General features: G+C 40.1%; 1 protein-coding gene and 1 long non-coding RNA gene across 6 annotated transcripts in view; one reads left to right on the top strand and one right to left on the bottom strand.

Moving 5' to 3' along the window:
• arid4a (AT-rich interaction domain 4A) overlaps positions 1-1,077 on the bottom strand; it is a 156,589-nt gene extending 155,512 nt beyond the window's left edge. Inside the window, exon 1 of one of the 4 annotated variants that reach the window (XM_087989894.1) lies at positions 993-1,077. The gene's annotated coding sequence lies outside the window, so the exon portion shown is untranslated. Of the gene's footprint in view, positions 1-683; positions 702-992 lie in introns of those variants that run through there. The other 3 variants (XM_043697756.2, XM_087989895.1, XM_087989893.1) reach the window with 3 other exon arrangements.
• A 128-nt stretch (positions 1,078-1,205) lies between these two features.
• On the top strand, positions 1,206-14,697 carry LOC122553641 (uncharacterized). 2 transcript variants are annotated; one of them, XR_006312779.2, is made up of 4 exons: positions 1,206-1,427; positions 3,466-3,555; positions 4,139-4,254; positions 14,014-14,697. It is a non-coding gene; the product is annotated as an uncharacterized LOC122553641 (long non-coding RNA). The 2 variants fall into 2 exon arrangements; XR_006312778.2 differs by lacking the exon at positions 14,014-14,697 and adding an exon at positions 5,448-6,037.
• Positions 14,698-15,904: the final 1,207 nt, after the last annotated feature.

The following is a 15,904-nucleotide window of genomic DNA, read 5'->3' as shown; positions in this document are numbered from 1 at the left end:
TCGTTGAAATTAAACTGCAATCTACAAGGACCATGTAACACACCAAGAAACAAGCTCTCAATGTACTCAGACGTAAATAACATGTTTTCCCTTCGTTCTACTCTACTTACTCTGCACAGGAGAAGCTACGAAGTTCACATCTATGAAATGTTTAAACAATATAATAAATAAATTATTGCGAGATCAAAGAAGATACATTTGAAATGCAATGTGGATTGTTTAGGACAATTTAACTGCCCCTTCCCGCTTGCTCCTCCATCCTGTGTCACGTCGCCATTGCTCTCGCTTTCTGCACCATGTCAGTTCAACAAGCTCAGATTCTGTAGTACAATTATGGAGGTGTCCCGGCAAATCAGTCGCCTTCTCCGCTCATAGATCGACAGCCAAATGCACCCTCCCCCTCCAACACCCTCCCTACGAGTAGAAATCCCTCGTTTACCACCACTTTTTCTTTGCAGTTCGATATGAATTTAGAAACGCACTCTCTGTAGAGAAGCAAGTGAGGCCAGTAGTTTAAAACAGGTCGATGGGAAACAGTGGCGAAGTTAAAAAGAGGACTACCTCGGACCGCCTTTTAAGCCCGTCCCCCCTCGCATCTAAGGCGCTTTAACAAAAATCGCGACGATCGAGGCTCTTACACATGAATAAAAAAAGCAGGAAACCACCGTAAACATACAAGTCACCTTCGCACTGTCCCAACAGATTAAAAACCTTGATTCTCAATTGAACTACCGGTCCAAGGGGAGCAGCAAAATGCATGAACAGGCGGGTAGTGTAGAAGTCGGAGCTGACTGCCATTCAATGCCCACCTACGTTCACTTTAAACCGAGAGAAGAGGGGGAAAGGGCTCCGGCGGATTCACCTCAGCTTCATAACCGAAAACCAGCCACCTCCGCCCACAACGCTATTTAAAGGCAACCTGATTTTTTTTTTGCACTAAGCCTATAGAAGTGAAAGGGTTAGCTAGGCTGCTGGAGGAACCGCATACTCACACACGTCCACCGCTAACGTCCACTTCCCCGGGTCCCAGCGAAAACCGAAATAACAAGCTGTTGAGCGAGCCTGCCCTTCTCGAACTCCGATTGGCTGAATGTTGAGCAAGACGGCCGCACCACTCACCGATTGGCTGTGCGGTCACATGGAAACGGGTCCGGGCGGCCGCTGAGGCCCAGGGTGCAGCGCATCCCCCACCTTCTGCGCACGCTCTGTCGCCCGGGATAGCGTTTGAGCTGTGCGCAGGCGCAACGGGGAGAGGTGCTCCGGCGCCATCTTGGTGGCGATTTTTGCTGTTTGAGGTCCTGTTGAAGCGGCAGCAGAAGCAGCGACCGCGAGGAGGTTGAGGTGGGCCGGGAAATTCTTTGGTTTCAGCTGCTGTTCGGTGGGTTTTCCATCGTTTTTTCATCGGAGCCTTTAGATTACTGTCTAATGTAAGTTTTAGTAATGTTATGGAGTGTAAAAATGTTTGTGAAAGTAAGAATAAAAGGTCAAATGAAGGCTATTTCTGTTCTCGTCATTGGGGAGTTGGTTCGATTCAATGGCGTCTTTAGCTGTTAGTGCGTCATGGGGCTGTTACGTTCCCGGAAACAGCTGCGGCTGTAAATAGTGTGCACACGGCGTGCACGAGGGGTTTTGTCCTGTCAAGAGTCCAAAGTTGTTACAACTGTACTGTGCTGGCCACACAAAATTTGTCGTTCCTGAAAGACCAGTGCAATATAGAACATCACTTGTAGTTAAAGCTCACGTTAGAGCTTTAATTCTAAATTTACTGCAAATAACTTGTAGTAAATCAACTTAAGGTTGCTCTTAGAATTATTGTACCTAGGACTAAATCTATTTGTTTTGCATCTGTAAGTGAATCCGTAACTTTCCTGATTGTTCCTGGTTGAAGTAGCAGAAAATGTGTCAGTTTTCTCGTCTATTTGTAAAGACTTGTACTTTATTTAAGGCGTCTGAATCTTTCAATTGTTCTCATGTCCCACCAATTCTCTGACCTTAATACAAAACCAGTTTTTGGCAGTACTAAGTTCTCTGAACGTTTCAAAGCATGTTTTCATTTCTGCTTCTGCCCTGACTTGGGCCTTCTGTGTTCTTCAGATTATTCACTGCTTGTGGTCAAACTTGTAATTTTATCTCAGTCATTTGTTATGAGGTCTCTTCCTTTACTGAATTGTTTTCTTACCTTCTTTCCTGCTTTTGCTGAATTTGTTCAGTGTTTTATCCTGAGTGTTCTGAATAATTTTCATTATTGTGTTCACATGGGAACTTTACAACAACTACATAAATTTGTGAGTTAAAGCTTTTCCCAGTTGATCTGACTTCTTAGTAAATACCTCCCACCCTCCTTGGCCAAATGCTACCTTCATCCCAAGATTTTTCTGAAAAGGAAGAATGGTACAAGTCTTTTTGTTATTGCATGTTGCCCCATTATTTCTTATTATGATCTGTTTTCATAAAGGATATTATTAAACTGGAGACTGTTCAGAAATGATTGACCAGAATGTTGGTAAGAATGGAAGGTTTCAGTTATAAAAATAGGCTCGACTGTTCTCACTGAAATGTTGGAGGTTGGGTGACCTTATTGAGGCTTATAAAGTCATGAGGGGTCTAGATTAGTTGAATGGCAAATGATTTTTTTTCCCTGAACTGGGTGACTTCAAATCTAGGGGCATATTTTGACAAGACAGATTTAAAAAGGATCAGATAGGTAACTTTTTTATTTTCGGGCTTCATTTGTGGAATGAACTACTGGAATAAGTGGTGAATGCAGATACAATTACAACATTTAAGACATTTGGATAAGTACATGAATATGAAAAGTTTCAAGGGATATGGGCCAAATGCAGAGATTAATTTAGTTTGGGGGCATGGTCAGTGCGGACTAGTAGGACAGTTTCCATGTTGTCAGTGTATGACCGAATGGATTTCCTCAACTCCTGGTGAAAAACCTTTTCACCTGCTGTCGTCTTTCTTTCTTGAATTACCACTGTGTAAATCATGTCTTCACGTTCATCCTATTTCTATGCTGTATCTATAATCATTCAGTCAAGTGCAAGGTGCTTCTTGTTCCAGGCCTCCTCCAAACTTCTCCTCCTTGAAATTTAATCCTTGTTTGATAGATTTTCCTCTCCTGCACCAACTCAACTGATTGCTCAGCAGACCCTTAAATATCAAAATACCATGGATGATGAAAATCTGAACCAGATACAATGCTGGTGAATTTCAGCAGGTCTGGATGCATCTGTGGAGAGAGAATTAATGTTTTGAGTTTAGTTAGATTCTTCTTGACCCAAACATTTTGCTGATAAGCTGGGAATACGTCGAAGAGCAGTAAAGAAATTACTGCTAATTTAGCAACTCTTTGCAGGCCAGCAAACAAATATTGACTTGTTGAACATTCAATGAGCTGCAAGAGCATGTTCCTTTTAATGTTGAAACTTTGTATCTGCATTTCTTTTATTACCTTAGTGGTTACACACTACGTTCTTTGGGGAATAGAGAAATAGGCCAATATCCTGGCCTATTGAAGAACACTGGATCTTCAAAAAAATGCAGCAAGTATGTCATATGCCACAGTATAAAATGGCCTCTGTTATAATTGGTGAAGTTGACTCTAATTGACCACGTACAATTGGCAAGAAGGTTGGGGAGGGGGGGGAATGTTTTCAATACATCTATATCTGGATTTGTTTATACCAAGAATTGAAAATTCGCACTGTACAAATGCCTGTTTTTAAACATCTTTTTTCTACTTTACCTGTTTTTACAGTAGACAACTGTTACCAGAATCTGATGGTACAAACGGTATTTTGTTCTTGCTTCTTGCTTTTGCAATTGACCAACATCAAAACTGGATAACATTGATTTAAGTACTTCAGTCCACTATTTATCAGTTGTAAAATACATCTTATTATGCAAAAACCGATACATCTGTTATGTAGGAGATCGCCAGACTGAGAAAGTTCTGGGTCCCTTTGTTTGGAGATTGTATTAATCATTTAAATCCCTCTCGTGGGTTAAGAATAAAGTAGATACATTTGTCAAATTATTCCTGCTCGTGCTAGCACTGTGGCATCTCTTTCGGAATGCAAGAAACAGCAATATGCAAAATTTTTATATAAGCAATTTTTATTATCAACAGACATGATTGTAGAAAGGGTTGACATTTTTCTCGTTAAAAAAAAATCCATGGATGTTAAAGATCTCATTGCCCCATTTTGAAGAAGTGGAGTTGTTCCTTCAACCAAGATCACTGAGGTATTTTATTTGATTGTTGGGTCACTTTGTGGGTCCTTGCTGAATGTAAATTGACTGCCATGTTTTTTTGGACTAGAAGAAGTGATTCCCACTAAAAGAATTGGCTGTAATTGGTTTTGGGGTGCTTTGTGCTGGATGGTGTTGATGTGATTGTGAGCTCTACTCTCCAGGTAGCAAATTCAAAAGTTCTCCTTCCTTGGGATATCTTGAAGTCACATTTTAATTTAGCGATTCAGGTTTCCCTTTTGAGCCCTTATTGAGGTGACAAAGAATCTCATTATAATCTGTCCAGTTAGCATTTTTTAGAATGATACAAAGCAAATTTTAGGATATCAGGAACTTGATTTTCTTGCACCAAATTCCTAATGTTTGGTACTTTGGAAGGAAAATTGCAATTATACGAATTAGAATTTTTAGCGAAATTGGAGTCAGGTAGTTTCATGTGAAATAAATGTATTTAAATAGTTCATGAATGTTTTTGCAGTAAATCTTGCAAGATAATTATGCATGAGGAAGATCTAAGTGATGAACAAAGGTCCCTTTGTATTTCAGCTGAAAATGTGTTGCTGGAAAAGCACAGCAGGTCAGGCAGCGTCCAAGGAGCAGGCGAATCGACATTTCGGGCATGAGCCCTTCTTCAGGAACCTTGGATGCTGCCTGACCTCTGCGCTTTTCCAGCAACACATTTTCAGCTCCGATCTCCAGCATCTGCAATCCTCACTTTCTCCCTTTGCATTTCAGGTGGACATACTAGATTCCATGATAGGGCTGAAAGAAGGGTTAAGTTTTCCCTATTTCCTGGGCAAGTTTAATATCACAACCAGCATCACTAAGACAGAGTATTCACATTATCTCCTTTTTTATATGTAGATCTAGTTGAATAAAATTAGTGTTGAGTTGGGTTAGAAACCATGAATTTTTTTTGAGGAAGAGTTTTCATCATTCAAATGTGATATTTTTGGCTAATTGTATAATTTTGCATTAATTTATATTATACTTTGCTTTCTTTTGTAAATCTGGAGAAATAAATAACTAACCAAAGAAGCTGGAGAAGCCATTATGCCTTGAATCTTGCTCTACCATATACAGTAAGATCATGGCTGATCTTCTACCTTTGCTTCATATACCCTCCATTATCCCTATTTTAGTTAATTCCACTCATTGAATAACTTTTTCATGTCTGTCTCTAATAGGTTTAATGATGGCACGTACATGGTTCTTGAGGTTTGTGGAAAATGTCAAAAGATTTTCAATCTTTGTGAAACCCGACGATAGTGAATATAATCTCATCTTCCATTTTGATGTCTCTTTTTCTAATTTATCTATTAGACATTGATATCTTTTGTAATCGTTTCCTCTAATCCATATGTACACTATACTGCATTCCACATTAAATCCCTTAATCCTCGAAGTGCATCAACCAGTTTTCTGTGAGCAATATTATGCTAATTTCATTGTTTTTTAAAGAAACTGTTCTTCAGTTTTTCCATAGTCTTGCTGTTGGTATACAGCCCCTCTTTCATTGCATTTGATATTTCCACAGATGTATAATGATTATCAAGTCTTCCTACTTGTAAAGCTAAGGCACATTTTTGGGCACTCTAGTATAAAAACTTAAGTCAGCACTCCAGTGCATTGACGGAGTGCTGCATAGTCATCCATAACCTGGATGAGGTGTTGAAGGGCAGTGCTTTTACCCTTTGAGATGAACATAAAATATTCTATAACAATATTTAAAGAGTAGAAGGGTGTCATTTCTCATGTGCGGGCCAATATTGATTCTTCCTCAATTATATAGCCTTTATCACAACCATTTTGTAGGAACTGGCTGTGTGGAAGTTGGCTGCCTTATTTCCTGTGTTGCAACTTCAGACATTGAGTGCAAAGTGCTGTAGGATAATTTGCAGTTGTGAAAGGTGCAGTGATAATGATGTATTCCCTCCACCACACTGATGCAGGAGATCAGTGACACTAATGTCATTATGCATCTAGAACAGGCAGTTACCACCCACTCCACTGAAAGGCATAAGTGCTGTACTGCTGACATCATTATTGTGCTTTCAGCCCTACCCTTCACTGCTCCACTTGGCTGTATGAAAAGTACAATCCAGAACTATCATTGGGCTGACACAGTAAATCTTGCAATGTTTAATAGAAATGTTTGGAAAACAGCATGTTTTATTGGTTCTGCAATTGTTTAAAATGGGTTTGAATTGTTCAATGTTGTGGATAGTCCTAAATTTTAATATAAGCAACAGCATGCAGCATCTCTGGCATTGTCACAGGCAGTAGCGATCGTAGCAAATGTAGGCCTAATATAAATACAAGTTAATCCGTTTTTCACTTTTTACAGAAAAATTCCAGTTGAATGGTATCAAATTATACATAAAGATTGATAATGTAATGTTAGCTGGGGTAGGCCACAATTTTTCGTAGGCATGACTGGTTTCTTTTTTCTTAGCGATGTTCTTCAAATGTCTGATTACTGCATTTTTCTTTTGAGTTCCAAAATCTCAGATTATTTATTTTCTGTGTCCAAAGTTCCATTGAATCCTACCCATATTTACTGGTAGGACTCCTCTCTCTATCCAGACTGTCAAAGTAGTGTTAGAGTTAAGAGAAGTGCAGTATCCTCCTTGAGATCCATTAATCCAGTGGTTAAATATGTATTTAATTGTTTGCCTTGTGGCTGCCTGTATTCTAAATGTTCCCATCCATTCCTCGGTATGAAACCCTCACCTTTCTAAGCATCCAGACTTCACTTGCTGACCACCTACCCAAGAATGGGCCATGTCTAGCCTTGCAAGACATCGTAAGGATAAATATACACAGTCAAATTTCCCATGCCATTTTTAAGGTGTGCTTATTTATCTGTTTAAGATGAGTGTTAATGACATTCTGATACCAGCAGTTAGCAAATCTATAATAGCAATAATCTGCTATGCATTCCTTAGTTTCATTGAATAGTTTGCAGCTAACTATTTTTGCCCGTGTGTAATTATGGTGACTGTTTGTTTATATAGCATGAGGTGGGACAGGAGAAACGCTATTAAAACTAACTAGTCCATTGTTAGTAAAAACAAGTTTTTACAAATTACATTGTAATAGTGCAGTCGTTTGTATTTGAAATCAGCCCTAGTTAATTTTTTGGAGACTTTTTTTGTACAGTGTATTGTGTGGGCATATGTTGATTTGTGTGTAACAGGCAGTGTTAAGCTGATGGGGTAGTTAGTGTGGAAGATGGAAATTTCCATTGTTGAACTGTCAGGTGTTTTTCTATAATTTTTGTTTTTGGGTGAGTAGCAGTAAGAAGCATTCCTCTGATATTAAATATCTGGGCATGATGAAATCTAACATGTTATTTACTGTGATGTGGTTGAATCTTAACTGCCCTCTGAAATTACCCAGCAAACTACTCCTTAGATGTACAGCATGGAAACAGACCTGACTCTCTGATTTGTCCATGCTGACCAGATATCCTAATCTAGTCCCATTTGGCCCATATCCCTCTTAAAAATGGGAAGAGTTTAAGGTGAAAGGAGAGAGATTTAAAAAGACCCAAGGCCAAAGTCTTTTCACACAGGGTGATTTGTGTGTGGAATTAACTTCCTGACAAAGTTGTGGATGTGGGTACAATCATAATGCCTTAAAGTTATTTGGATGGAAACGTGAATAGGAAAAGTTTAGTGGGGTATGGGCCAGCAGTAGGAAGAAGGGACTAGATTATAGAATAATAGTGCAGAACAGCCCTTCGGCCCTGGATGTTGCGCTGACCTGTGAACTATTCTCAGCTCATCCCCCTACACTATCCCATCATCATCCATGTGCTTATCCAAGGATTGTTTAAATCTCCCTAATGTGGCTGAGTTGACTACATTAGCAGGTAGGGCATTCCATGCCCTTGCCACTCTCTGCGTAAAGAACCTGCTTCTGACGTCTGTCTTAAATCTATTACCCCTCAATTTGTAGTTATGCCCCCTCGTACAAGCTGATGTCATCAGTCTAGAAAAAAGACTTTCACCGTCTACCCTATCTAATCCTCTGATCATCTTTATGTCTCTATCAAATCCCCTCTTAGCTGCCTTCTTTCCAATGAGAACAGACCCAAGTCTCTCAGCCATTCCTCATAAAACATTCCCTCCAGACCAGGCAATATCCTAGTAAATCTCCTCTACACCTTTTCCAATGCTTCCACAACCTTCCCGAAATATGGTGACTAGAACTGTACACAATATTTCAAGTGTGGCCACACTAGCGTTTTGTACAGTTGCAGCATGATATTGCGGCTCCGGAACTCAATCCCGCTACGGATGAAACCTAACACACCGTATGCCTTAACAGCACTGTCAACCTGAGGGTGTCAACTTTCAGGGATCTATGTACATGGACTCCAAGATCCCTCTGCACATCCACACTACCAAGAATCTTTCCATTTACCCAGTACTCTGCCATCCTGTGATTCTTCCCAAAGTGCATCGCCTCACATTTAGCTGCATTGAACTCCATTTGCCACATCTCAGCCCAATTCTGCAGTTTATCTAAGTCCCCCTGCAACCTGTAACATTCTTCCAAACTGTCCACTACTCCACCGACTTTAGTGTTGTCTGCAAATTTACTAATCTATCCACCTATGCCTGCGTCTTTGTCATTTATGAAAATGACAAACAGTAGCGGTCCCAAAACACCCTTGTGGCACACCACTAGTAACCGGACTCCAGGCTGAATATTTTCCATCAGCCACCACATGCTGCCTTCTTTCAGAAAGGCAGTTTCTAATCCAAACTACTAAATCACCCTCAATTCCATGCCTCTGCATTTTCTCCAACAGCTTACCATGTGGAACCTTATCAAAGGCTTTACTGAAGTCCATGAATACCACGTCAACTGCCCTACCCTCATCTACGTGTTTGGTCACCTTCTCAAAAAACTGAGGTTTGTGAGACACAACCTGCCCTTGACGAAACCATGTTGACTATCTGCAATCAAATTGTTGCTTGCTAGATGATAAATCTTATCTCTTATAAGTCTTTCCTACAACAGAAGTCAGACTCACTGGTCTATAATTACCTGGGTCATGTCTACTGCACTTGTTGAACAAGGGCACAACATTTGCAATCCTCCAGTCCTCTGGTACTAAACCTGTAGACAATGACAACTCAAATATCAAAGCCAAAAGCTCTGCAATCTCCTCCCTGGCTTCCCAGAGAATCCTCAGATAAATCCCATCCGGCCCAGGGGACTTGTCTACTTTCACTCCTTCTAGAATTGATAATTAGTTTAAGATTGTTCAGCATGGAGTGGACCGAAGGGTCTGTTCCATGCTGTATGATTCTGACTTACTTTGGTGCTTAGAGGCCTGCCTAACTGGTCGGTACTGGTGTTGATGCTCCATGTGAGCCTGTTCAAACCCTACTTTATTTCCCTCATCAATTATCCTCTTCATTCCTTTTATCCTTGGTGTTTATCCACGATCCCTTATAAATGTTACTATACTATGTTTCAATTGGAGTTTGATTTTATAACCACACGTGGTAAGGAAGTTTCTCACTTCAGTAACAATAATGCTGAAATGTTTGGCCCCAAATCCTGATCTTCCCCACATAGGTTAGATGCAGAAAAGACATTCCTATTTAAAATCCACTTTTAATCTGAAAGACCTCTATTGATTTGCTCCTCTGTCTTCAATGCTTGAAGGGAATAAAGACCTGACATGGTTGTTTTTTCCTTTTGATATGATCTGTTTTTGCTTTGTTTTTGTGATTCCTTTCAAACTTCTCCAGTGGTTCAGTATGACTTATAATGTGGAGACCAAAACAGTTCATGTATTACAACTGTGATCCAACTAAGTTTTCTTTGCAAGCTCAGCATAACTTTTTTTGTACTTTTCAGTTCTGCTAAGGATGAATCCCAGTGATTAGTTTGCTTTGAAATTGCTTTATTAACCTATCTCTCTCTTTCTGGTTTTCATTTGCCCTTGGATCCCTTTGTATCTCTACCTCATTTTAGCACTTATTTTCCAAGGAGTATTTAACATTCTTGTGCTTAGTCATCGTGATAAAGTTGTACAGCATGGAAACATACCCTTGTGTATCCAAATGGCTAGTTCTCCCTTATTCCATATGGTTTAACGTTGCTAACCAGTCTACCATGCAAAACCTTGTGAACGTCTCACTGAAGTCCATATACAGTATGTCCACCCACTTTGCCCTCGTTGATTCCCTTTGTTACTTCAGAAAACTCAATCGAGTTCATGATATGATTTCCATCTCACAAAGCCATGTTGACTATTCCTGCTGGAAGAGCTCATGATCAAAACGTCGACTCTCGTGTTTCTCAGATGCTCCCTGACCACTGTGCTTTTACAGCACACTCTTTTCAACTCTGATCTCCAGCATCTGCAGTCCTCACTTTCGCCTATCCTGAATCAGTCCTTGCCTTTCAGAATACATGTGCATTCTTCCCTCAAGATTTCCTCCAACAACTTGCCCACCACTGATGTCAGACTCACCGGTCTGTAGTTCCCTGACTTGTCCTTGCCACCTTTTTTAAAATAGTGGCACCATGTTAGTCAACCTCCAGTCTTCTGGCAGCTCACCTGTGGCTATTGATTAAATATCTTAGCAACAGGCCTAGCAATCACTTCACTAACTTCCCACAAAGTTCTAGGGTACCCCTCATCAGCTCCCTGGGATTTATTCACTTTTTAAGACGCCTAGCACCACGACCACCACCTACCAAGATATTCAACCTTCATGCAAAAATTGAATTAATTAGACAATTAGATTTTACAAATGTTATTTGTTTCATATTTTGATGCAAGTGTCACCAATGTCCACACTTCCCAATTTGATGCTGTCAGCAAATTTTGGAGTTGTACTTCCAGTTCCATATTATTTTTGTGGACAATAGTGATCCCAGGAACTCATCCTTGAAAAAGAGAACTCTTTATTTAACTGTGCCAGTCTGTGAAACTCACCTTAAACCAATCCATTGTAACCAACTTACAATCTGTTCTACTCCTTTTTCCTGATAATGTAAGCTGATATTTTAACAATTAGTCTACTGTGTGGTACTTTATCTAAGGCATTTTTTTGAAAATCAAGGTATGTTACTTCAAATGCATTACTCTCGTCCACTTTTACTAGAACCAGCAAAGCTGGTTAACCATGATCCTGTGTATTTGTAATCTGTGCTGCTTGTTTTCACTTTCTAAATGATTTTTCTATTAAATCTTTTGAGGAAAGACACCTTATCTTTCCCACCATTAATACTGGGCTAATTGGTTTATGACCCTGGTTTTGTTTTGAAATCCCATTTTAACTTCTTTTTTCTCAGCGATTGCTAAGGTAGCACTCTCCTCTTCTCTCTTCTGAATTAAAATTCCACTCCAGGCCTTGAACAAAAATCTGTGTTGACTCAGTGAGTACAGTAGTGGATGCAGATTTACTCACTGAGCTGGAAGATTTGTTTTCAGACATTTCATCACCATGCGAGGTAACATCTTCAGTGAGCCTCTAGATGAAGCTCTGGTGTAGTCCGCTTTCTATTTGTTTGGGGTTCCTTGGGTTGGTGATGTCATTTCCTGTGGTGATGTCATTTCCCATTTGTTTTCTCAAGGGGTGGTAAATGGAATCCAAGTCAATGTGATTTGCAAAATACCTTGCAAGAGCTAACAAACATTACATTGTCCAAACAGGCAGAAAACTAGCCACAAAACGACATGACCCACTCTCACTCATATCCGTGCATACGGGTGAGGAAGGACATGACTTTGACTGGGACAACACATCCATCAGAAGATAAGCCAAACGGAGGCATGCACAAGAATTCCTAGAAGCATGGCATTCCAACCGGAACTGTATCAACAAACACTTTGACTGTGATCCCATCTACAGCCCCCTGAGAAAAATGGGAAATGACGTCACCGTAGGAACTGTTCTCACCACAGGAAATGACATGACCAACCCAAGAAAAACAAACATATAAATAGAAAGCAGACTACACCACGAGTGTTTCATCCAGAGGCTCGCTGAAGATGTTACCTAATATAGTGATACAACGTCTGAAAATGAACCTTCCTGCTCACAACCAAACCTACATCCAGAACCTCAAACTGAGCTACAAATCTTCTCAAAACAGGAGTACAACAATGATGCAGTGCTACACTAAGATCTTCTTAGAGGTGAGAGGTTGCCTAACTGAGCACGCAACTGTAAAAGATTTCACAGGGCTACTTTGAAGAGGAGCAATTTCCCTAATGTTCAGATTTGTACTTATCTCTCAATTAATATTCACAGTGCAAGCCTAGTATCTGAGTATTGCTACTGGGTTTTTTTTGTGGAAGCTTATGTGCAAATTGACTGCATTTCAGTTTACTATATGATTGGACTTAAAAATAATTAATTGGCTCAAAAATGCTTTAGAGCCACCTTGTCTTTAAAGAGCAAGTTTATCCTTCTATTTTTACTATGCCTCTTACCCTTAATACTTTTTTGCTTTCAAGGTGCATGGATATAATTGTACTAGATCATAGGCTTTATCCAATTTTTCACCCATTCTCCGTGTTTTTAAATATCTAGCACCATGGCCACTGAATTTGTTGTAAAGACCACATCTCTTCTTTTCCTTTTTTGTTTATGAACCAGAAAAGGAAGGTGTTCTTTAAACCAAGGAGACTCTGAAAAGGGATTGCTGCAGTTTTTAAATCATAAAATCACTCATTTGTGTTGTATACAATATTGTTTTTCTCTTGGAATGGAGAGCAAAAATCAGACAAAACTGAGCCAATGGATTCTAAACTAGGGAGCAGTATTTTGATTCGTTCCTGCCCAGGTGAAACCAGTGCATCAGAAAACAAGCAGCATGCAAAGTGAAAGCATTTAAAAAATTCTCCTGTGGAGGTACCAGACTGTCTTCAATAACAGCAAGCTATTTTCTACTTACCTTTCTCCACAAATTCCTTCTTATAAGAAGAATAAAATACCTCCAAAGACAGTGAGAGGATAAACTCTCCACTAGTGAATGAAGTAGGTTTAAAAATTGAGGGGCATGGATAGAATAAATAGGCAGTCTTTTCCCTGGGGTCGGTTAGTCCAGAACTAGAGGGCATAGGTTTAGGGTGAGAGGGGAAAGATATAAAAGAGACATCAGGGGCAACTTTTTCATGCAGAGGGTGGTAAGTGTATGGAATGAGCTGCCAGAGGATGTGGTAGGGGCTGGTACAATTGCAACATTTAAGAGGCATTTGGATGGGTATATGAATAGGAAGGGTTTGGAGGGATATGGGCCAGGTGCTGGCAGGTGGGACAAGATTGGGTTGGGATATCTGGTCGGCATGGACAGGTTGGACTGAAGGGTCTGTTTCCATGCTGTACATCTCTGATATCAGTAGAGCATCAGTGCATAAACAACCTTGTGTCAATGTAGAAGTAAAAATTGAAAGGAAGAGAAAGAACAAAATATCAAATCCTGTAATTCACATTGGTGCTGTCAAATTGTCCTGATAGGTTTTTTTTTCTCTCTTTTCCTATCTATCATATCCATGTGTGTTTGAAAGGAGGAATTTTAAAAGGATTAGTTTGAGCTGGAGTTAGAGGTTGGCAATTCATATTTCCTAATTGCCATTCAAGATTTCTTCATCGTAAACAGTTACTTACTTTAACTAATTCAGTGAGTTTTTCTTTTAACTTCCGTTCATCAGTTGTAAATTTGGGGATTGTGATTAATTTAACAATCTTTTCGCATTTGTGACCATTCTAGGAATAATGGGGTCTTGATTTCCAGTGCACTCCCACAGTGAGTTGTAACACTGCCATTTCTGCCATTTAGCTGTCATTAACTGGTGAGTTGCTTATGCATTTGCTCATCGTTTTATGGCTATGTTGCTTTTTTTGTTTTTCTCTGTAAAAAGTCTTCTAATTTAGTTTTTGTATTTATGGGGGATGTAAATGCGTGTGCTACTTTCTCCCATTCTCAACACTAAGTGGAATGGCATTTGCAGCAAACCCCTTTTGAATCATGCTCTAGTTTATTTTCTATTTTACCCATGCCCTCTGAACTCATTGTGCCCATGTGCCTCACATTCTGTTCTCTTGGCTTAGTTCCCCCCAAATATGACCATCTCCTCCTTGACTGCCAAAACTGAAATGCAGTGGGATGTAGGAAATGGCTGGTAATTTTTTTTTTTTAAAAAGTATTGGCTAATATTTTTAAATTAAATCAGATGTTGTCACCTTTTGCTTAAGGAGAAAGTGAGGTCTGCAGATGCTGGAGATCAAAGTTGAAACTTTATTGCTGGAACAGCACAGCATCCAGGGAACAGGAGATTCGACGTTTCGGGCACAGGCCCTTCTTCAGGAATGCCTTTTGCTTAAACCAAGTAAAGACCCTTTGCAAACTACTGACAGTCTACAGCCTTTTCTTTCAAGTCCTCATGTTGCCGCCCAAATTTATGCCCACTTCTGCAGCTTTCGGGTGGTGGTGGTGGGAGGGAGGGGAATGTCTAATGATCCGTTCTGTCCATGCCTCTTGTGATTTAAACTTCTCTCAGGTTGCCCCTTGGCCTCCAAATTTGATGTGAAAACAGAGTTCGTCCAATCTCTCCGTTTATAGTTTTCAAACAAGGCAAAATCCTTGCAAACCTTTTCTGAACTCTCTCCAAAACCTCCATATCCTTCTGGTAGCGTGGCGACCTGAATTGTATGCAGTGTTCCAAATGTAGCCGATACAACTGCAACATGATTTGCCTGACTGATGAAGGCAAGTATCCTATGTGCTGCCTTGATCGCTTTATCCATTTATGCTGCCATTTTCAGTGAACTGTGGACCTGTACACCTAGATCACATCACATTATGCTTTTGGATAATGTTACATGGCACAGCATGTCGGTTTGCAAGTAGTTGGAAGCTAAAGATCGATCCTTGAAACCTTAGCTTCCTGCTCCAAAACAGATACCACTACGTAGTAACAGTATATTCCAGACTAAAAATCAGGGGTATATTCTGATCACATTCCTCCTGAGTGAGGATAATGCATTCTAATACCCAGACCATGCTTGGGCCATTTTGCCAAGCTCCTTTCTGTCCCACTCTCTCTGCCTCCTGGTGTGCCTATGGACTGTACTGGTGGATCAGCAGTCAGACCTCTGCATTGTGTTCCAGCATTTCATTCATTTCCAAATACCACTTGCTATCTGTGGCCTTTTGTGCGTGATTTGAAGTGACAGTGTGATCCTGTTGGATACGTGACTGGTGATGATATCGCTTCAGCCTTGACTTCTCATATTGAATTCAATCTGCGAAGTATATATTGGCAGACTTTGTTATCCTTAGCACTTTTTTTCCCACCTATTTTTGCCATCCTAAAACCTGGCTATTACTTTCTTCATCCAAGTTATTAACATACATTGTAAATGACTGCGGCCTATATACTGATCCCTGTGGCACTCCACTCATTACAAGATGTTGTCCTGAAGGTGCCATCCTGAAACTGCTCTTCTTTTCCCAGTTCTGTCCTCTAATAATTGGCCAGTCTTCTCTTGCTAATATATCAGCCATGGGCTCTTATGTTTTTAAGTAGCCTAATGTGGTAACTCATGTAATGCCTTCTGGAAGTGTGCATATGACATCCACTGCTTCCCATTTATGCTGC

Source organism: Chiloscyllium plagiosum, unplaced genomic scaffold (assembly GCF_037043375.1).
Source record: "Chiloscyllium plagiosum isolate Xiang-an unplaced genomic scaffold, Cpla_swu_hap1 HiC_scaffold_8, whole genome shotgun sequence".
NCBI lineage: Eukaryota > Metazoa > Chordata > Chondrichthyes > Orectolobiformes > Hemiscylliidae > Chiloscyllium > Chiloscyllium plagiosum.
Note: the sequence above shows the minus strand (reverse complement) of the source record. Positions and strands in the feature narration are given on the sequence as shown.